At 40.8% G+C, this 22404-nt stretch overlaps 1 protein-coding gene across 2 annotated transcripts in view; it reads left to right on the top strand.

Moving 5' to 3' along the window:
- Positions 1-3967: 3967 nt before the first annotated feature.
- Positions 3968-22404, top strand: part of cv-c (crossveinless c) — a 90031-nt gene continuing 71594 nt past the window's right edge. Inside the window, exons 1-2 of one of the 2 annotated variants that reach the window (NM_001104318.2) lie at positions 3968-4101; positions 4769-5039. The gene's annotated coding sequence lies outside the window, so the exon portion shown is untranslated. Of the gene's footprint in view, positions 5040-22404 lie in introns of both variants that reach the window. The other variant, NM_001104316.2, reaches the window with a different exon arrangement.

Here is a 22404-nt window from a genome sequence, read left to right as displayed (position 1 = left end):
TGCTCGGGCGGGCGTAACAAGTACACAAAGGCAAAGGTAAAACCACCGCCGGCAGCAACTGAATGCTGATCGCTGACCCATTTATGCAGATTTCGTTGGCGCAACAATGGCTTGTACCGGCATAACGATTACAATAACAAAGGCAGCCACCGTGCAGTGCAACAAGTACAGTGAAACACCAACACCCTTGTCGCCCTTGTTGGATCTTTGCTGTTGCTTCGGTGTTTCTTTAGAGGCTGCGATGTTGTCGCCGAGAATTTTCGATCATTTGTCATGTTGATTTATATTTGCTCATTGGCATTAAATGCTTAACAAGATTTTCACGCGACTCTTGGACCGCTTGACCCAAAGTTGGTGGCAACCTTGAGCGGTTCAGATCGATTCACTTCCCTTCCTTTGTCTCCTTTAGCCAGCGCAGACCCAACGCAGACCCCATTCCGCATATCGTCCAAAGTTGACACAGCTTTTGCTTTGTTTTGGTACAAAACACTGAGAGAAATATTGCACTTTATTTTATAACAGTACTTAATTGTTAGATGAGCAGATATCCGAAGTAGATAGATGAGTAGATATCTGAAATGTTAAATCTTAAAATCTCAACACTTTTGTTAAAAATTATCTAAGTTGGTTTTTCGAATTTCTTAGCTTTCCTTTGTTTTATTCTTTGTTAGGACTTCCGCTTATTTTATTCAAATCTTATGTACAATATTTATTTTTTACTGGTGTATAGCACTGTATTTTGGGGTAGATATGATCCATATTTGCACAGCGCCTGCCTGAGTCACTCGTTAAGTCGACTCAGCGCGATGTGTCAGTTTATAGGCTGGCTGGCCTGCCGTCTGGCATTTGTAATTGAAGGACCCAAATGACTTATCTCAGACACCCGGCTCTGGGGTCCCCGCTTCCCGGTCAAAACAAACAGCACTTAAAATGTGTTTTCTTGTTTGCCCGCCATGTAACAAGTGGCTGGCAGGCGGAAGTGAACTAGCCAAGGATTCCAAAGGTAAAAGGCAAACACGCGCAGAGACGTGACTACCTGTGGATGGTGAATAGAGCCATAAATACGATCGTTTGTCATAGAACAAGGGTCCTATTCTGCGACTCCCTGGACTTCATGGACACTCCAGGTATCCGCCCATTAATCATGCAATTGTGGCTGCAACCGGCAGCAGATTTCGCGGCAAGGCTCATCAATAAATAATTTGCGGCCAATAGAAATGCAGTGCGTGGGGTGGCGCTTAGATTAATGAAGGCGTCGCGATTAGAATCAATTTGAATTAATGAACATTTATAGCGGCTTTTGGAGCTTGTTTGCATACAAACACGCGCAGCGGGTTGTTTCGGCCTGGCGAAAACAAAACAAATAAAAAAAAAAACGAACAATAAAAACAAAAGACTTAGGCAACGAACTTTGGGCGGCAACGGGTAGTGTTGAGATTTTGGCCAAAATGTTGGACCGCCCGGCTGGTCGACTTGCTTATTAATTTCACATGCCTTGGCCATAATGAAAGGCGATTTTATATGGCCCGGCCGCCTGCCGTCGTTTATAATCAAGTTAAATGCGCGCTCGTCCATAAAAACTCGACTTATCAGCCAAACGGCAAGGCCAACAAATGGCGCAAATGCATTTAGGGGTGTGCGGCAAAATAGGGGGGGGGGGTATTCCGCCCTATCTTCTGCCTATGCCACAAAATCTGCATATTGCACCGTTTGGAGACAGTGCGACCATTAACAGAATGATGTCGCTGAGTGAGTGCAAGAGCGAAGCGAGCATTGCCTTTTTTATGGCACTTTTCACTCGCTTCGGTTTCGGTTTGGTTTTAACTCGGTGCGGCGCATTGCATTATGGAAAATCCCATACAACTTTATTGGCCAGCTTCCCGCTGTGTGCAAATATATAACTCTGTTTATCGCATTTCATACGGCATTATTTATGCCAAAGTGAAAAGTACACGTACAGCGAGAAAATATAACAGGAAAACAACTGCTTTGTAAGTATACAAATTCAAAAGATTGCTTTAAAATTTATGTTTTTATATGATTATTAATAGCATAATAATGTTGAAGAAAAATATAATAATTGACTTCATATTCTAATTAGAGAAAGTGCTGGACTAGGTGCATTTTTTGCAGTGCACTGTCTAAGACAAATTTCACCCGATGCCATTGGCATTGAAAACTATTCAAAATATTTCCGAAAATATCTGCGTGGCATCTTTTTGTTTCTCAATATTTTTGCTTTTGATGTGTTTACCTTTCGTTGGAAATCAAGGGGGCCAGACGCTATCGATCAAGCATGCAGCACATCACACGGCATGGAGTTTCTGAATTGGAATCTGGAGTTCATGAAGGGACTGGGATTCATTCGGAGATTGGGGAGCTCCTCACACGCTCGCTTAGATTTCAACACAATGGGCAGTTTCGATTTCAAAGCCGGCAAGAGAACCCGAGCACGTAGATCGGGTCGGGAATGGTTATGGGTAAATGGGTATATCTCTCTGCGACGTTGATGCGCACCTTCGATAAGGATGAGACCGACCGGCGAACACACCTCAAAACGTTATGAAATGCGGAGGGAACGAGAAGAGAAAACGCAAGAGAAAAGCCAATAGAATGGAAAAATAAGGAGATGGCACAAAAACAGGAAAGAGTTGACACGGCTAATCCTGACGAATTGTTGTTAGCTGTCTTGGTTCATTCAACAATTTGGTCGGAACAAGAGTTCGTTCTCCTCCATAAGAATGATTTATAATTTCACGTGCTTTATTCTTGGACCTTACAAACGTCTTCGGTTTTAATATTTATTAACTAAGCACCACCAATTAGCTGCAACTAATTAACTGCCAGTTAGAGGTGTTTATATGATTTTTTTCCTCTTATCTTATACTCCTACAAATTATTAATGGTATTCAAAAGGCTCATTATGCCATTAACTTTATGGTTTTCAAACTGTGGTCATATCTGTATTTTTAACTAAATTACAGACTTGAAGGATTTTAAATTAAAAGTTTAGCTATCTAATTAGATAATTATTCATTTACACAAATCGTAGAACTCTGCTAACCGGTTATTGAGTATTTTATTGCACTTGAAACGTAAGTTGCTTTAAATCATGATTATATTATGATTAGTAATATATAATTTGTTCTTCTGACTAGGAACATTAGTTTTGTTTTAGTAGGTTACAAAAGTAAAGTGATTAAATAGTCCACAGCTCACTTGTGAGTTTTTCATTATCATTATATACAGTTAGTTTGTCTCGCTTTCGTTTTGGTTCACACAATTTTATGGGTGAAAAAGTGTTAAGCCAATGCAGGCGCTAATCAAATTGAGACAACGAAAGTGTTAAGTCGACTTCCAGGAATCGGGCTATTAAATGAGCGTTGGGCCATAAATCTGCAGATAAGACAATGCCCCACTGATAAGAACTAAGGGAGATGCCAGTCGATAAAGCCTGAAAGAGGCTGCACAAAGATGAGGCCCGGGTCATAAAATCAGAAACCCAAACACACTAAATAAGCCATAGAGAAGACTAACATGGGATTTTATCACCGCTTGTTAGTGTAAATTTACAAACACATTCGAATGGGTGTGTAAGAGCTACAAATACATCCATATGCTTGGAGTTTTTCCAACTGTTTTTACTTTCAATAAACAATTCTAGGGGATTTCCTCTCGAACTGCAACATGCTTGAGGTCGTTTGAGATCGCTCCGATCGGCTCGAATTGAGCTGTTGGCGCAGTTTGAGCGCAACATGTTGCTCTCTTCATAATTCTTGCTGTTAGCTCGCTCTGTTAACCGGTAATCGCGGGTCTCGCGCATGTTAACTCCATGTGAACAGCAAGCGAACGTTTTGAGTTCCCATAGAAATAGCGTCTGTTAACCGCTAAAACGCTGTATCTTAACATTTCCATTGAAAACAAAGCGGGTAAGCAGGGTGATCCAACCACGAGTTTGTTGGATACAACAGTTGGGTTTCCACCTCGACCGGGAAAAGTCGGGCAAATTTAAAGCGCTCCTCTGTTATTCAAATTTTTTAAAAACATACTGAATCCAAAAAACCGTTGTTTATTGGCAGTTCTCAGGTTTTTACGAAAAAGGTGAACATTGAATTTAGGATCCGAAAAAACGTGCGGGTCAAGAGATGTAAATATATTGCAAAATACTGCATCAAGTGTTAATAATCATTTTCAGAAACATAAGCTAAAAAACTGTGAGTGCGTGACATCGTGTGTTTTGGATACGTTTTATGAATGAGCGCGGGTGTGAACGAATTTTTCGGAGTCAACAACAAATAACGAACGCGATAAACAGAGGCACACTCACACAACCGCGATTAAAAAGGCACTCTCCATTAAACAATAAAGAAATCTCTTGTTTTTCGAAAAGCAAATAGAAAATACGAAAATGTAGCGCGGAAATTGCAGTGCCAAAGAAAACAAACGCATCGTTTGTTGGGCTTGAATTTCGCACGGTTTTAACACTTCCCATAATAAAAAATAAACATCTTTCGAAACCAGAAAAGTAAAAATAAAAACTGCGTGCAGAAAAATATATAAAATTAAATAGTGCATAAAAATCGGTTTTCTTTGCGGTTCGGTTCCGTTTTTGTTTATTTGTAGTGTGCGTGTGTTTCTGTTTCCCCCTTTCTATCTCTATCCCTGTCTCTTTCTCTGCCTCACCGCCCGTCTCTTTCTCTCTTTCGAGTAAGAGAACGCGTGCTTTTGTTTTCGATTACGTTTACTACATTTTTTGTACGCCCCATAGAAAAAAACATGACGAAATGTTGTTGTTGAAAACGAGAAATAAATACAAGTGATTCAGAAAAATAAAAAAATAAACGAAACAACGAAAATAAAAGAGAAATTACACATCTGATTTATACGAAAAGAAAAGTTCTGTGAAGCAATATACGAAAGTAAAATTCTATTTGGTGTTTATAGAATCTCCGATGGTGTTGTGAAATCAAAGAAATAAAGAAAACCCAAAGCTACAGATACTCTCTTCGCGAGCAGCAACCGCAAACGCATCTAAAAAGGTAAATAGAGCTTCGGGACCCCATGTCGCTTATCTTCGGGGTAGGATAAACAATCCATCCAGCTTATCTGCAGGTCCATAAAGATCTGCAGATCTCGAGAAATCCAGACGTCGCTTGTTTATGGGTGGCTTCGGGGCTTCCTAGAACGAAACGTCAGAGTTTTAGATACATCTTGTGATTGTCGCCGGGTTTGCCACTTACTTTCACTCCCCAAAATTTACCTGAGTTTCTCGGTTTTCTAGTCTTTGACTTTGTGGTACAACTTTATCTTGTCAGCTGCGAACTGAAAAAGATAGTGATAACCTAAATAGTATATGTTTACAGTTAGTTAGTCGCTGGCATAATCTACGCGACGCGTTCGAGTTATCTGCGATCGTTTTTATTGGCCTTATACGAGTTCTGATCGGCTTTCTTTACCATTTCCGCTGCTGTTTGAATTGTCAGCGCTTTATTTTGATTCATAAATCATAATCGCTATGTATTGTAGTTTGTTTACACTCTGGTCGAGTGCTGCTTTTTCCCTCCAGCGTTTGTTTTTAATTCATGGGAATAATCACCGAAAAGTGCACAAACAATCCGAATCCGATTTGCATACTTATTGAGAACTCAGCCAAATGGCAGGCGTAGCATTTCCGGTTCTAAAATGCGTCATCGGAGTATGTCGATCGTTTTAACCCCCGAGAAACTGAAACTGGCGACCCGTTTTGTCTACCATAACAACAACTCTTGATACGGCCCGCCCTTTATTATTTTACAGCATAGCCACCTTATATATAGAAACTCGTTTTTCGTTGTTTCTGCCTTTGTTGTTTATACTCCACATACGTACCGATAAGTATGTAAATAAGTTCACAGCGAAACACTTGTGCTGGGTGCTTGATAAAATAGCAAATTTCAGGTAAATAAAACTGAAACAATATTTCGACTGGCCTGGCGTTCTTCATCTTCTGGTTGGGAAAGACCCAAAAAAATTGATAATTCAATGTTTATAAGTTACATGCAGTTAGGATTTTTAATATTATTTCATTTATTTAGATATGAAATTCAAAACATAAACAAAATAAACAAGACATCTCCCATCCTAAAACATCTTCCGTAAAAAACTCGCTTCTGATTTTTAATTAAACAAAACCATGTTACACCCAATCCAGCAGCTTAGAAGCAAATCTCTGCCCAGATTTTCCCTGATTTAGTAAAATCGCTTTCCCCTTGTTCGGCAGCTCGCAAACATTTATCAGGCGGGGCAGGTTCATCAATTTCGTGTGTGATAAATGTCGTACAAGAATTTACACAAATATGTATGCATGTCTCTATGTCTCTGCTCCAGCTGCCGGGTACAAGCTGAGTTGACAAAATGATTTGTTTGGGCGCCCCATGTTTTGTCTTATTGTCGCCAACCCCTCACCAGAGCATCTTCATGATCACCGATCGCTGAGCGCCACCCTGAACTTAAGGCCAGAATCTCGAATCTCGATGCAGATCTCATCTACGGACTGGAGTAACGAAACAGCCACTAATTCCAAACAATGTAAGGCATTATTTATTTTTAACTGAGGTCATCAGCGTAGACATCGTCTATTACAAAAAACGCCCGCCTCTCTCTAGAATTTTTCATCTCATCGTGCTGGGAGCTCCGGTTCTCCGGTTCTACGATTCCCCAGTTCTCAGTGCTCCATTCTCTGTTCTCAGTTTTCCGATCGCTACACAGAAACACAATATGATCGGTTTTAAATCTGATATTATGATTAAATTCAAGCATAAGGAGGAAAATTTTGAAATCTTATAAGATCTATCTGCTCTTTTAAGTAAAAATTTCTTAATTACATAAAGACATGAATAATATTTTACTGAGCACTTCTTTTTTGTGTTATTATTATTATTGTATTAAAACATCGATTTTTTATGTGTACGGTTTTGAGTTCTATAGTGTTGTTCTTATTTCAAACTTAATGTGCTCGGTGCTGTTTTTTGTTCAGCTGTTGAACTCGAACTCTCACCAAATTATGCCACACACACAAACACCCAAACTGATAGTGTGAGAAAGAGAGGGGTAGCATGGCGGGGGAAAGAGAAGCCGAGCAGTTTTAGTTGGGTTTACAAAGATCCAAGACCAAAGAGCCAAGACCCAATGCCAGCGGGGCCAGCAAACATTATTTGAAATATTTATGCTTGACTTTTGCGCCTCAATGACTTTTGAATTGCCTTGCCTTTGGCTGCCAGTTTCCACACACACAGCACACACTCACACAACCGCACTACCACACGTGTGCATAAATGTATCTGGATTTTATGTCGGTTCTTAAAGATACGCGCCGATCTTTGTGTATATTTTTACATGCCGGCGCGCACATATGTTGCATCAATGGATGTTTGGGATCTAAGATTCCTAGCCCCACCGGAGAAAACTACACAAACATTAAAGACACATTAACCTGCTTTTAATTTGTCAATATTAGCTGGTCAAAGTCGTTGGTCCGCGCAGAAGAAAGGCCTTTCTCGGGTTCTCAGGCCACACTTTTCATTTCTTTCGGCCATCGTTGGAAAGTGAGGCAACAACTCAGGCCAGCTGAGAAGAAAAAGGCAAAAAGGCAATAACTCTGCACGACAGACCCAGCATGTCTGAATGTCTGAAATGTTGACCTTTTCACAGCTGGAACCATCTCTCACATCATATCGTTTGTGGGGTTCTTTTCGGTCTGGCCGTACAGCATATTAGCCCATTGCTCGGCCGCTTGTCAATTTCTGTCAGTTGCTTGTCAAAAAATTTGTTTGGTTGTAAAAAATGCAGTGAAAACGTTTACAGACCACAGATCACCACCAAAAATAGGAAAACAATCTGAAAAACCGTACACGATTTTCTTGTAAGCCATCCAGAAAATGATTGACGAACCGCACTGACGAGCGCTGACTAACTTACATCTTCGTACAATGTGAATACTTATAGTGCACACTGTGAATTCCCAGTCTCTGGCTGCATAATTAACCTTTTGGCCGGACTTTTGAGAAATGTATGTACATATGTGCTGTAGTACTACACCCGGTCTTTTTGCGTTTGTTTACAGCGTAATTTGTTGATAAATAAATGTGAAAATGCAAACAAATCGGGTGAACAACAACCACCGGGCTACGCAATCGACGTCCGCTGACTAATGGCTCCCCAACTTATCTAGCCCACTCCCTGTTTTTTAAGGTAGTGAGGTATAATATATAATGGAAGGGCTCTGTTCTGTTGGACACGTATGTAGGAACACAAAATATTGGGTTGATTTCTTTTCGGGTATTCCCTTTATTGCCATAACTTGACATTTTGCCAATTTGTCTCGAACTGACACGTCTGCTGCGTAGGTTAGGTGGCTATTTTTTTTTTGTCACCTTAGAAACTCAGGTGGAAATATGTGAAGGGCGTCGCGTTATGGCGCCATTAAAAATGAGCTAAATTAGCATTTTTTAACGAACTTGGTTATTAATTCCTGCTTTTGGCGTAGATCACCAATTAATTCACGCTCGTTGGCACGGCAGGTGATCTTTTTCCCCCACTCTCCAAATCTCTCTATCAACTATGATGATCTAATCCGGCGCATTCAATTGCCGTAATTAGGCTCAATTAATTTGGCATAAAAGCGGAAATGGAAAAGTGCTGGTTCGAGCGGATGCAAAAAACAAAAAAAAAAAAAAAACGGCAAAGAAAACCCCCCAAAATGTAGAAAAAAGCGTCGGAAAAAACTGTCTTAATGATAGACATTCACTTTTTATGGCCGCGCGAGGTGTGTGTCTTAATGGAGTGAAATTTCTGGTAATTGAGCGCGACGAGCTTTTTGGACTCTTGGGTGCGCATTTGATGAATTTTTGATTTTTGAGCAAGTCCACATATTTTTGCAGCAATTTGCCTGGCTTTTGTTTTTGGCACGGCCGAGTGACTCGGCGTCTACTTTGGCTCGGCCCCAGCCTTCTTCTGTGGATTTTGCCTTTGCTTTTGCTGTAGCTGCTGTTGTGCTGCATTTGTTATGCAAATCAAGTGCCGCCATATGTATGAAACCGATATACATATAGACTAAGAAACTGAAACGCTGCTTTAGCCATTCGGTAGTGCACTGCGAAAAAATAGTGGACACAAAGCTGAATAGTAGCATTGCAAGTGGTTTACTTTTGACTATTTCCATTTAACTATTTTCAATCACTTGAGCAGTGGAGCATAGTGCAACATTGTTGTATGCATCTTTATTGGACCTCATAGAACTGAAATTCATTTTTGCCTGTGCACCGAAGCTATAGTTGGAGCCGGAGATGGAGTTGGCCGGACCAGGCCAAGTCGGTTTGGGCCAACTCAGAGCGGCGCACCACACAAAATTGAAATAAACTGAATCCGCGAACTGGTTGTGTAGGCAGCCCACGTACAAGGTCTTCAAATATGGCTCTTTATTTAGCCGTTGTGGCTGCTCTTTTCTAAGCGTTTTCTTCTATTTCTTGTGTGTTGGATTTTAGACGCTATAATAGCATTAATTTACCATACAATTTCATATTTATGGCCATTGTACGCTGAAGTGCAATTCGCTTTTAAACTTAGCTGTGCTTTTCTTTGTTTTGCTTTTGGTTTTGATATTGCCTTTTTGCTCTTCGTATTGTATGTTTTTCAATTTGTGCATCTTGCAGTTCCTGTGTGAGTCTCGTGCTTTTCGTGTGGGGGCGGTTTGTTTACTTTTGCGACCCATTTTGGTTTTTAATTAAGTTTGTTGTTTATTTCAGTTACATGCTGGCCGCCCTCTCGATTGCGCGCCTCACAATAATTGATTAATTCCAGTTAATTTTTATTGCGAAACCTTTTTTTTGCGAACGCTCAACGATTAGAATTTGTGTGAATCATGGCTACGTGATAAACTGGCAATGGTTGCGGGTAAATAAATCGTATATGTGTATAGAAAGAATACGTCCTAAGCTGGCTATAAATGCATATTACATTTATATATTGTAGTAGATATACTCACGCTTCGCTGTTTTTTTTTTTATTCTGTCTTAGTGATTAGATGGCGCCGGAATAAAAAATAATTTTTGATGACCTTATTGCGGCAATGGGATGATCTCATTGATGATAGTAGCACTTAGTTGGCTGAACTTTCAATGGGCCGCGCCATGTGCCGGGGTTATCAATCGTTCATTATTCGCAAATTCATTTAGAGGTGATCATTCTGGCTATTCAAGTGTCTCTACATTTCAATTTGGGATTTTCTAACTTTCATTTAACATTCCCCCAAGACGATCCCATATCTGAAAGTGAAATCGCACAGCTCCATTATACACTACTAATTTTATTCATTCTTTTCTTGCAGGTTGGTGACTTTTCCATATCATAATCGTAAGTTTCGAGCCAAGTTTCTGCCTAGTTATCTGACCCCCAACTGAATTAAAAGTTTTGGCAGACGTGCATTTTCGCTGAGAGTGCTATCGAGTGGTGGAGCCAATAAACAGCCCCACATGCGATCGCCAGACTGACTCACAGACACATTTACCCCGTCGTTCGTTCATCAGACGTCTGCCGAATGCAACAAGAAAGTCGGTCCAACTCAAAATTGTACATATTTTTGACAAGCTGACAGCGCTAAAGACGCTCGCTTCTCCAATGACGTAATTGCCGGGTAAAAGCTGTAAAAAAGTTAAATAAATTGCGGGGTATCGAGAGCAGAGCGATTTCGAGCTGAGCGTGTGCAAAATTTGCTTTGTGAACTTCATCACCGAACTGTGCGAATTAGTCATACGATCAAACCTGAACGTATATACCTTGGCTTCGACTTGAGAATTTCCTGCTGTTGTTGACGATGTTTTGCACGTTTTATATTGCGGCTGCAGCATTTCCTTCCACAGACGGCTAAAAAGTCCATTAGTCGTGTGGAGAACATTTTAGCGACCAGTCAATAAAGCGAGTGTTTTCTGTTTATATTACTGGTACTGTGGGGTACAGCGGGTGTATGGGTATACTGCTTAAAAAATACATCAATTTTGAATCACAGCCATCGGGAGATTTAAATATTTTATAGAAAATACATATCTGGTGATTTTAAACTCAAAAACATTGCACTGTTTAATCAGTATTTCAAAGTCGAATGGCACTAGTTTCTAGTTCTGGCTGCATGAATGAATAAGTGAATGAGTTCATCGCTTTCGGGGGGCGTCAGTATTGGCCATTTGTGCCGTCTGTGCTGCGTCTTGGCTTAACCAAATAAAGAAAAAAAAAAAGCGAAAACTTCCAGTGCGTGGGCACTCGCAACTTAGTCATCGTCGCAAGACTTCGAAGGGGAAATGCAGTCTAAAGAAGAGTTGACTGCACTTTGTCAGCAAGACAACTGCACTGAACTCGACTGATACTGATAAGCCCTCTGTTTAGTTTGCAACAGCAGGAGCAGGAGCAGAAGCAGCGGAGGCACTCTGCGCGTCCAAAGACTGACAAACAGACGGTGGGACGGCCGTTGGAGATAAGAAAAAGAGTTGCGATCATCGAGGAAAATACATTTTCAATTTGATTTATGGCATGTAAATTTATGGAAATTTACTGGCGACCCAGGCATGATTCTCGGTAATCCAAGCCCGATAATGTGTGGAAATCCAGCGGATAGTTTTCCACCGTTGCTGCCTGGCTGTGTGCGGCACATTCCAATTATATTATATCATGTGCTCCTAGCATTATCGCATATGGTATGGTGTATATGGTGCTGACTCGCGATTCTAGTCGATATGTAAAGACCAAAACAAGTTGTCGAACAAGTTTTGAAACGCCTTTTTTCCGCCGCTGCACTGAGAGAAATCCGTATCACCTGGATATCTGCCTCCCACAAAATAAGGAAATTATTCATTGGCAGGCTATTTCATATAATACACCATGTCGTATACTTGTTGTAAAAGAATCTAACACATATGTATGTGCACATTGTTATTAGAAAGAATCATAGACTCTTCGCCCTGTGCAATCGCTCATTACGTTCATTTAGTGATCTTACTTGAAACACCCAGAACTGGCCACTACAATGTATGGGAGACAAGTCTTAATTACCCAACATTTATTTGTATTTTCATTAAAAACTGAGCATATATGTACATATATGTATATAGTACACAAATGTGCCTGCGCGTTCGTTTGCCCGCGGCGCTAATGAACTCGCCGTCGTCTTGTTAATAATTATTGAAATTTTTGTTTGGTTTTTTGCTGCCTCTGTGTAGTTGCTTTTAACGCGTTCAACTGGCTTTTGAATTGATTTCGGCAATTAAAGGCCCCCAAATGAAATTGAAAACGTTGAAAGGCATTCGGCTGCGCGCGAAAAAATCGTTTTAAAGTTATTATAAATATTATTGCTGGACACTCGAGATCGATGATTGATGGTCGTTCGATGGCCGATCGGAATATTGCCTTTAAATATTTTGTTTCACACGTGCGTAGCTCTCTCTCTCTCTCTCTCTCTCTTTGTCTCTCTTCGCCTCGCTTATCAAAGGCACTCATTAGCTGTTGATAAAAAACGGAATTTGTTGTTGGACCTTCTGCCTGATAATCTTCGTTTTTTTTTCTTCAAAAATCACTCAGATAGCGCCGGGCTAGTTCCATTTGATTTTGTTTCTCATTTTCTCAGTTTTCCTTCGCATTTTTTATTTTATTTTATCTCGTCCGATAAAAGCTGGCGTTATGTATTTGTGACTTAATTAGTTTGCCGGCTATATGGGAGAGTAGGTGGGCAGCTAAAGCTAAAGTCCCCTACAGACCGGATCTCGGTTGGCCATCGTATCCAAAAGTATCGAACAACACCAACAAGAACGACCACCGATATTCGATTTTTAGAGAAGAAAAAATTAATTAGAGAGGCCGCCGTGCCGCTGATAAGCAAATACAAATAAATAAATAAACACGGCAACGCAAACAAATAGAGAAACATATGGCGGATATACAGATCCAAACACCGACTTGGCTGCCTTAATTTAGTCGTTTTAACTATGTGGGGTAGAAAGTTCTTCTTGATTAGTGGGTCAGCTGAAAGGAAAGAGATCTAATTATACACGAATGTGACAAGACATTGCATTAGTCATTGAACTGAGAAAAAAAACTATTAAATATTTAGAGGAAATCATCATTTAAAAATTCATACTTTTTTAAAGAGCACAAACTTTGGTTAGGAGTTAATTTAAGAGTTAAATAAATTGGTAATTTGTATACATTGATGCACATACAAATTGAATTTAATTGTTCCCTGTGTAGCTATGGTTTGCATCCGAAATTTGCTCTCAAAAATGATCCCATAACCTGACCACCGGTTGACTTGTGCGTCAGCCTTGAACAATTGCCAAAATTTGCCAGCGAATTAGTAGATGTTTTTCTTTCATTTTTGTTGACGCCACGAGAGATTTATAATTCCGTCTATAGGACAGGAAAGACAAAAATTAGCGGCAGATATATGTAGATTGCTTAGGCATCGAATAAAAATCACAAATCCGCACCAATCAACATTTCTCCATCGGGTTGTTTGAGTTGATTTAATTTTCACGTTTTTCATGCGGCCACTGTTATATTATTTTCAACGGATCGTAAAAATTTTAAATTGCGTTCGAGTCGCAAAGCCTGCAAATGTCGTCATTTATAAATACTTCAATAAATTGGCTAAGGTCGAAACGGGCATAAATCTGTGGGCCAACATAAGCGGGCATAAATATCGAAGGAGACATGCTCTTGATTTTAACGACTTTCCAAAGTTTTATGAATGTATTTTATGAATGAATTTCGGGTCTTGGTACGTATTCGAGCGGGATTAAGTGTAGCCAGAGTCAAAGATTGAAAGGTATGAAAGGAATGCATTATATACTCGCAAATGATGTCACATCCTCTGTTATTGTTATTGTTGTTTACAATGGAAGTGACCGGGGGCCATAAATTATCTAGTTATGATTTATAGCCGCGCCAAGTAAATGCAAATATGTTCGCATATTTGCATGCCGACAAGTCAATCACTTGACTTGACGCTGATAAATTTAATTGCCAGTGGCCGAATGAGTTTAAAAAAGTGCTCCGCTACTCATTATAGAATTTATAATTAAATGCATTTATTTACAACTACGCGGAGGCACTGACCACCGATCAGCGACCAGGGACCAGCGACCATCGACCACGGTATGGCGTTGATGATAATGAAGAGCGTCCGCCGCATGTAATGTAATTATATTCCTTATTTTTACAAAATGCCCGCGACACGCTCTGTTTGAAATGAACAACGAAAACAAGTGATTAGATGATGCCGGCCAATTTTCCACTACGGTTTGTTTTCATCCGTTCTGCGGACTATGACCACAAATGTAGATAGATACTCGGTGTATCTGAGTATCCGCAAGTCCGCTGTGCGGACAGTCGAACAAACGCGTTTGCTGATAGACGAGCCACTGGCCGCCTGACTGACCATTACAAATGTTCACTTAGTCGGGCCACAGATATGGATATATGGATATGGCCATTGGATACCACTAAAACCGCAGTGAAAGAGTTAGAAATGGAGGGGGGGTTTCGAGGGGTGGGACTTTTGCAGCGTCTGCCGATTGCAGTTTCGCTGTTTTTATTTTCACATTTACTTTTTTTTCTCTTACTTTTGTCGTTGTTGATTATTTCTACAAAAGCCACTAATGGATTTTGATATGCACAACACAGCAGCACCGGCACACACTCGCGCACACACGCATATTTCTATTAAGATGATGCGACCGGCCACTCCAAGCCATTCTCCAATCTTACACTGTGAAAAATAGAAGTAGACACAATGTACACTCTACAGTCTTAAGAATAATAAAGAAGCTCTTATAATAGGAGTTATGTATAAGTTAAATAAATAATGTTCTAAGTTGACATACTGTTCTGTATATCGGCAAATCTCAAACACTTTTCTGATTAACCAGTAATTTTTCTCAGTAAATCAATCCACTCCACTCCTCTGTGAGTTGTGGCTACTTTATTTGCCCGACTGGCGGCAACGTCCAGCGGCATGCCAGATAAAGTTCTTGCGCTTTTCGGTAAAAGTGCAATCGTTAGAATGTGAGTGGTGCGGACTGGTGGTGCCGGCAGGGGATTTAGGGGATCGAGAATCGTGGATCGGGGATCGGGGATGGTCACCGATCGGCGGCGACGACCCGCTTAATTATCAAAGACATTTTTCTCAATGGGCTTGGCCGGACCGCTGATAATGGCCACTATATGGCCAGGAGTGGCCCGATGCCTCGATGTATTCATTTTTAAAGGCGAGGTCAAGCGACCGAATTGGCTTTGGACCGCCTGTCACTCGGGTGATCTAATGTGCGGTCCAGGAAGTGCGGACAGTCGCAGATGTTTGCCAAAAACACGACAGCCTCCTGGCAAACAAACAACTTAGGGCTCAGAGGCATTAGACTGACGACGGCTGAAATAAACAAGAAGGGAGCGAGTGCAGCCAACACTAAACTAATGGCAATGGCAGCCACGCCGGCGTAGCACGGTTCAATGAATTACTTCATTAGTGCAGGCGTGTTCCGTGTGGCATGCGTTGTATCTCACAGATACTCTCCGCTAAGGCAGACAGTCAGCTTGGGCCGCTCAGCATTTGCCAACGTCTGCCAGTCAGCCCAGCGGGCACTGTAGAAAAATGCTCTAGATGTGACAATATATAGCTTTAAATTTGAATAGTTCCTATTTATTTTAATTTCAATATGTAAAGTTTGTGCTCTTAATGTTCCTATCCATATCCTTAGTTGGTATGAAAGTAAAATAAAATTTATCATAGATGGATATATCTTATATAAAATAGCGTTGACATCTAACACCTTTGTTTCGCTCAGTGTGCTCGTTCTGGGCCCTGGCAACGTGAAGTGCCACCACTCACTGCTCACAACTCACATGTGCCCATGTTGGCCTCGGATCGCGTCAACTGTGCGTGGAAATTAGCTGCTGCCGCTGCTGATGATGTGGCTCCTCGACTTTGGGCGTCTGGAGTAGGACTCCTGGAGGAGAACTCCTTGGGCCTGTAGCCCGCTGCCTTAATTGCGGAAGTTATGAGCATGGAATTTTAATTATTTCACTCGAGAACTTAGCTCCACCTACTGCAGTTCTCTGTTTTTTTTTTTCATTTTACAGTTAGCCCTAGGAAGTTTTAATGGTGTTTTTCGTGGTATCTTGGCAAACATCCGCCAAACCTTTTCACTGTTTGCATTCTTCGGCTGCCAACGAGAAAGTGTCAAGACGAATGATTGCACTTCTCTACCATACGCAATGGAGAATGCCGTCGCCGTGTTTGTTGTGTTCCCAATTTTCCCCATATTTAGTTCTAGACGTGACACTTTCGACTGCGCTTTCCACACACAGAGAAAGAGCTTTCCTCGAGATCCATCGTCCGAGTTGTTTGGCCTGTTCTGGTTCCTTTGTGTGTTAGCGCTGTTTGCTTATTTGTGGGGAGACAGATACTGGTACAGATACAGATGCGTTGGAGTGAAGTCGCCTGGCATCTGAGTTACTTAAGAGGGGCTCAGTTCAATGGAGCTCAGTGCGCTCGTCAATTCGTCATTCGTTCAGTCAACTTCCTGGCTTGTTTTCAAATGCCACGGCCTGCCTGCCAATGCAGCGGGCAAACAAAGCGTAAAAAGCAGAAAGCTCAAGACTACTTGGCCAAGAGCAGCTGATGTGCTGATGTTGCAGCAGCCTTTCTGTGGTGGATGGAGACGTCGTTTAAGATTAAGACGACTTCTTTTTACAGCTGTGTGTGAGTTGTAGTTGCTGCGGTGAGTGCGTGTTGCTGCCGCTGCTGTTGTTGCTGTTTGTTGTTTCTGCTGCTGCTGCTGCTGCTGATGCTGCGAGGTGAGTGATGATGATGAATGTGTTACAACGAAGGTTAACGACTTTCAGCTTTATAAACACAGACTTACAGTCTCGCACAGCCTCGCACACAGCTTATAAAGCGGGCTGCTCTCTTCTATTGTGGCCAGAAATGCGAAATGCGAAGAACCCGTCTTGGATCGTGTGTGTGCCAGCTAATTAAGCCGCCAACAAGCTAATTATAAGTCGCGTCTGGCACTCTAATTGCAATTTAAATAAATGTGGCAGGCGGTCGGGCCACTTTGGCCAACCAGTTTGGCATTTGGCCAAAAAGGAGCGTTTTAAATTTCAATTTGTACAAGTCAGCGCGTTGTCAATGCGCCAAGAACTCTCTCTGTCTCTCTGTTTCTCTTCTCTCTCTCTATCTCTCTCTCTCTCTCTCTTAACAACTAAATTACACTTGTCCCCATGTTAACAATCTGCAAGACTCACACACATTCCGGCCAAACCAGCAGCAAAAATCCACCACAGTTAGTCACTTTGGCCCAGTCGGTCTGTCTGAGAGAGTCAAGATTGCAATGGGGTTAGCAGCGCAATCTGCTCAAATATAGATAGCTAGTTAGATGCCTGGCAAACAGACCCACAAACAAACAGACGGACAAACAAACGGACAAACAACTATTCCGCCAGCAACACAGCAACATGTGTAGCCATGTAGCAACATTGCAACAGCAACAGCAAAAGCAACAGCAATAGCAATAGCAACTGCAGCAGCAACAACAACCGGCTTTTGGGTATTCTAATTGCGCACAAGCTTAGCAGCTTTTAGTTACTTTGTAGACTTTTAGTTGCCAGCGATTTTAGCATAGATACATTCTCTACCTCGCAGATACACAGATACCCGGCCAGCTGGCCCACAGACTGTTAATTTATGCAACGGTCTATAGTCCGGATAGATACAATAAATTGCTTGCCAAGTGTGGCCGAATAAGTGTTCTATTGATTTCAGCAACACCTTGTCTTCAAAAGGCCAAACTGACTAACTGTTCTGTCAAAATGTTTCAGCCTGCCCACGTTGGTCGTTGGATCGTAGGATCGTTGAATCGTTGGTTAGCCAAAGACAGCGATCAGTGCACAGAGAAAACCAGAGATACATTTTAGAAACATATAACTAGTAGTGCATTCAAGGTAGCAAATAGTGTGTTTTACCCAAATTCAGCTGCATATATCTCAAAATTAATATTTTTATCAACATATTCAAGTACTTCATTATCTTTGCCGGGGTAGAAATAAACAGCATAGCAAAAATATTTCTCCCTGTACATGCATTGCATGTGGCATGAAATTCAGTTGAAATAATGACACACCCGTTCCGATTTGAAATCCCTGTGTGTGTGTGTGTGCCATATAGATACAGATACAGTCGGAGCCACAGATACACATCTCTCCAGCCCATAGATTTTTTCACTCGAAAATGAAATGAAAATTACTGAACTGTAACCATATGTGGCTTCATGCTGCTTTATGTTAAGTACTCTATGTCAGAGTAGGGTTCGCTTGGCTATGCCAAGAACGTTGGCGGCCCCATTAAAATTCATTTAATTATGCTCATAAAAAATAAACCACAGACGAGCAATTAATTTGGCAAATAAGCGAGGCCAATTGTTTGCGCATTAAAATGAATGTGCGGCCAATTCGGGTTGCTCTTGGGTTATCTTTTGATTTTTTTTTTAAAAGGGTCTTTGCCATTTTTATGGCTAATTTAATGCCGCTTATTGTGTACTTTTTTTCTCTGTTTGGACCGCCCACAAATAATTTGCCCATGTTGGTTAAAAAAGGTTAATTACAATTTATTGCCAGCGCTTTTGTCGTTACGCTCACTTGATCTCTTTTAAAAGTCCCTGTCCTACGATCGCACAATTTTGATTGGGAACGGAAGAAACGGCAGGCAACGTCAACAATTTAATTGCACATTTGCATTAGAGTGGAAAGTCTGACTCGTGGCCTGTCATCAGGGATTGCTACTGTTGCAGTTGTGTTGCATCTGATGTTGCTGCTGCAGTTGCTGCTGGTCCTGGTGAGCGGTTTTCATTACGATTGCCTAGCACAGGCCACGTTTGATTTCTTAATTGTCGCTAAATGCGGGACTCGCCAAACATTGTCTTTTCAGCCAGACAAAATGTTGTTGCTGCAGCTGATGTTGCAGCAGCAGCACCAGCAGCAGCTATTGTTTTAGCATTATCGTCGATCATTTTGTTTGCAATGAGTTTTTGTGGTTGCTGAGCACACGAAATGAATGTTTGGGTATATACACAGCTGTAAAGGAATTGTCGAGCGAGCGGCGATCATGGTGGTAATTTCCAAACGGCAACCGTATGCTGGTTGCTGCTTCAAGTGGGGTTCACATTTTAATTGCTTCCATTTCAATTTATTTTTATTTCTCTCCAAAAGGAAATATATCCCGAAATGCTAAAGAGACGTGCTGACAACTTACCCTTAAGCATAGATACCTGCATAAAAATTCACTTAAATAGATCGTTGGCATTAGGGTTGCGTTCTTTTGTTTTCACGAATAATGCATAATGCCATCGATAACAAACGCCGCTTGTGAGTGTTTCTAAGCTGCGATTAACTGATATATGGCTCTGTGACACGCCCACATCCGCCCCTTTCGGATAGCCCAATTATGGCGCTACAAGAAGCCGGGACTTGCGTAATCCCCTCCAAACTTAAGCCGTAGTTCGCACCCACTCCCACACTTGCCACACTTTCACTACTTAAAACACTAAAATAACTTATATTTAGTTATTTCGGATGCGCTTGATTTACATTTAAATATAATTTTCGAGGTGCCCCTTTCTATACAATATTTCTCAGCGACAGTTTCTAATCGCTTTCGTTGACATCGAAAGGCAGTTTTCGATGAATTTTTTCCCTCCGATTTTTAATCGCTAAACTGTCTCATAAACCCCAAATTTTATTTGACAAGCGCGTTTGGCATACAAAAGCAGCTGATAAAGTAAAGAAAAAAAAAAAAAAAAAAAACCAAAAAATACACAGTTGAAACGAATTTCTTTTTGATAGAAAATGCGAGTAAGAGAGAGGTCACTCGCGTGGCACATTAGTGGAAATTATGACGATTTTTCCCAATACAATAACTCAAAGTTATGCTGACAGCTATGGACCCGCGTATTATTAATTCAATTTGCTTTCGATTATCGCCGAATATCCATTCGATCGTATAAAATCCAATCGCAGCCCAATTCGATTAGCTGAATCGCTTTTTGAGATGTTAATGCGGTGGGCTAATCTTTGTGATTTAGGTGCCACCGAGCAATAGACTTTTGTTTCTCATTATTTATGAGCGTAATTATAATAATTTTTATGCAAACTACGAAATACATGTTTACGTAAGCCGCCGCAGCTTTAATTAAACTTGAAGCAGGAAGTTGGTCCACTCTCCACAGCCCGAAAAACATCACAAAGTATGGGTATATAAATAAATATAAGCTGGACCGGGATTTGAGCACCTTTTTGGGCCAAATTGGCCGGCGGATGCAAAACGCCATAACTCATGTGGCGGCGAAAATAATTTGATATCAAAGACCGTCTGTCTGGAGATCGCATAAATTATGAATGCAGTGAGAGGTGAGGTGTTAGAACCTTTTAGATCGTTGCTCATTCTCGGGTGTTGTTTTGTTAGATTTTTTCTTGTGTCGAATTTATGGCTGTTTAAACAGACAGATAAAGTTGGTGTCATTAGTGATTTATGGTGGGATTGCCTTTGATTGCGGTTCTGGCCAGAGTTCACCTTTCGGCCTGACATTGAATGGAAAAAGCCAAGCGCCGCTGAAAGTCGGTTCCGTGTGAATTCTGTTTTCGTTGCAACTTTCAAAGTAAAAAGAGACGCGGCAAATTAAGTCAAGGTGGGCTGCATTACTGGGTTGCATTACTCATGAACTCAACGCAGAGTATTGAATTTCATTCGGCGAGTGCATAAACATTATCCGCAAATGTGGGTGAATGGAATGCCGGATAGGATTTCGGATGTCGGATTTCAAGGCATCTGAACGCGAATCGCTATCAGGAATACATTTCAGATAAGCAAACATTCCATGGAAGCCATATGGAATTCTGCGTATGAATGAAAGTATTGGAAAACTTGCGGCCCTTATTTGGCGATAAGATAGCGCGCACAGGAAGAAAATATTATGACAGAACGTTAGGCAGATAAACTACAATAGAATCTAAAAAAAATCATCAACATTAGGTATAAGTGATCTCTATACCTACCTTCTGTTAGGAAAGTTGAGTAATGAGAAAAATTGCATGAAACGTTAGTAGTATAATGCAGCTTAACTGTTTTAAGCTGGTAAAGCAATCATCTTTTGTCGAACAAGAAAAACTTCTCAGAATTCAAATGCACTAGTGGCAACTAATGGAAAGAAACACTTACGCTCCTGATAAGCTGGACATAAAAAAGAAACCTATCAGCCAAAGCTGACCTCAATGAACTGGCTTTCAGTGGCCGATAATGTTACATGGAAAGCCGCGCTTTTTTTTGTACGACTTTAATGTGCGTAAAGTTACAAAAGTATATATGGCAGTAGAAGGTTGAAATCAGCGAAGGAGATTCTATTATTATTAAAAATTATTTATTTCAAAATACTCTGTAATAATAGTATGCCATTTGCATTATGCATCTTTAATATCGTATTTAAAACAGTTTTATGGCAAGCGTAATCCTAATTCCAAAGAGCCTCCAAGTTATGTAAAATATATGTCTTTTTGTTACAGCAGATATGAGGTATCATATAAATTAAAAATTTAATGAGCCTCTTGTTTTACCTAAGTTACTTAAAAATCTCCTTGTTGCCTTTCATGCGTACGAATATTATAGCTATTGAAGTTTTATTTGTTGTGTTGCCTGGCTGGCAACTCGTTAATGTTAACAACTACGAAAACAACACCAGCAGCTGGGGCAAAAAAAAAAAAAAAAAAAGCTGAAAAAGGCGCTGGACTTGCCCAAAAAAAGCAGTCGAAAAATGGAAATAATTTATTTCTTTTTGGTGTGTGTTGTTGTAAGTTTTTGCCCATTTCAAGATGCCGCTGGTGTTGCTGCTGATGTTGTTGTGTAAACAAACTTAGAAGTTTCCAGCTGTGCGCGTTGATTGCCATACGACACGATGCGTTTTCAAATACAGCAAAAGCAGCAAAAATGAAGGAAAAAGCAGCTCGGATTGCGCATACGCCGTGTGTGCACTGTGCCGCTGATGTTTTGAACGAAAATAGCAAGTGCTGTAAACATTTTCGAGGTACGCAATCAAGGCATAGGCTCGAACATAAAACACATTTAATTCGTATTTTTGTTGGTTTTTTCTGCTGTTTCATTACGAATTCCGTGCGTTTTTCCATGCTTTAAGGTGAATTTCATATTACGGCAAGTTGCTGTTATTGTGCCTAGTTTTTCATTAATTTCTCCATGGCTGCGCACGTCAATCATACGCAGTGTTGTACGAACAATTCAAATGGTGAGTTGGCATTTATGGGCAGGTCAGTGAGGATGAATGAAAA

This window comes from Drosophila melanogaster, chromosome 3R, assembly GCF_000001215.4.
Source record: "Drosophila melanogaster chromosome 3R".
Lineage (NCBI taxonomy): Eukaryota > Metazoa > Arthropoda > Insecta > Diptera > Drosophilidae > Drosophila > Drosophila melanogaster.
Note: the sequence above shows the minus strand (reverse complement) of the source record. Positions and strands in the feature narration are given on the sequence as shown.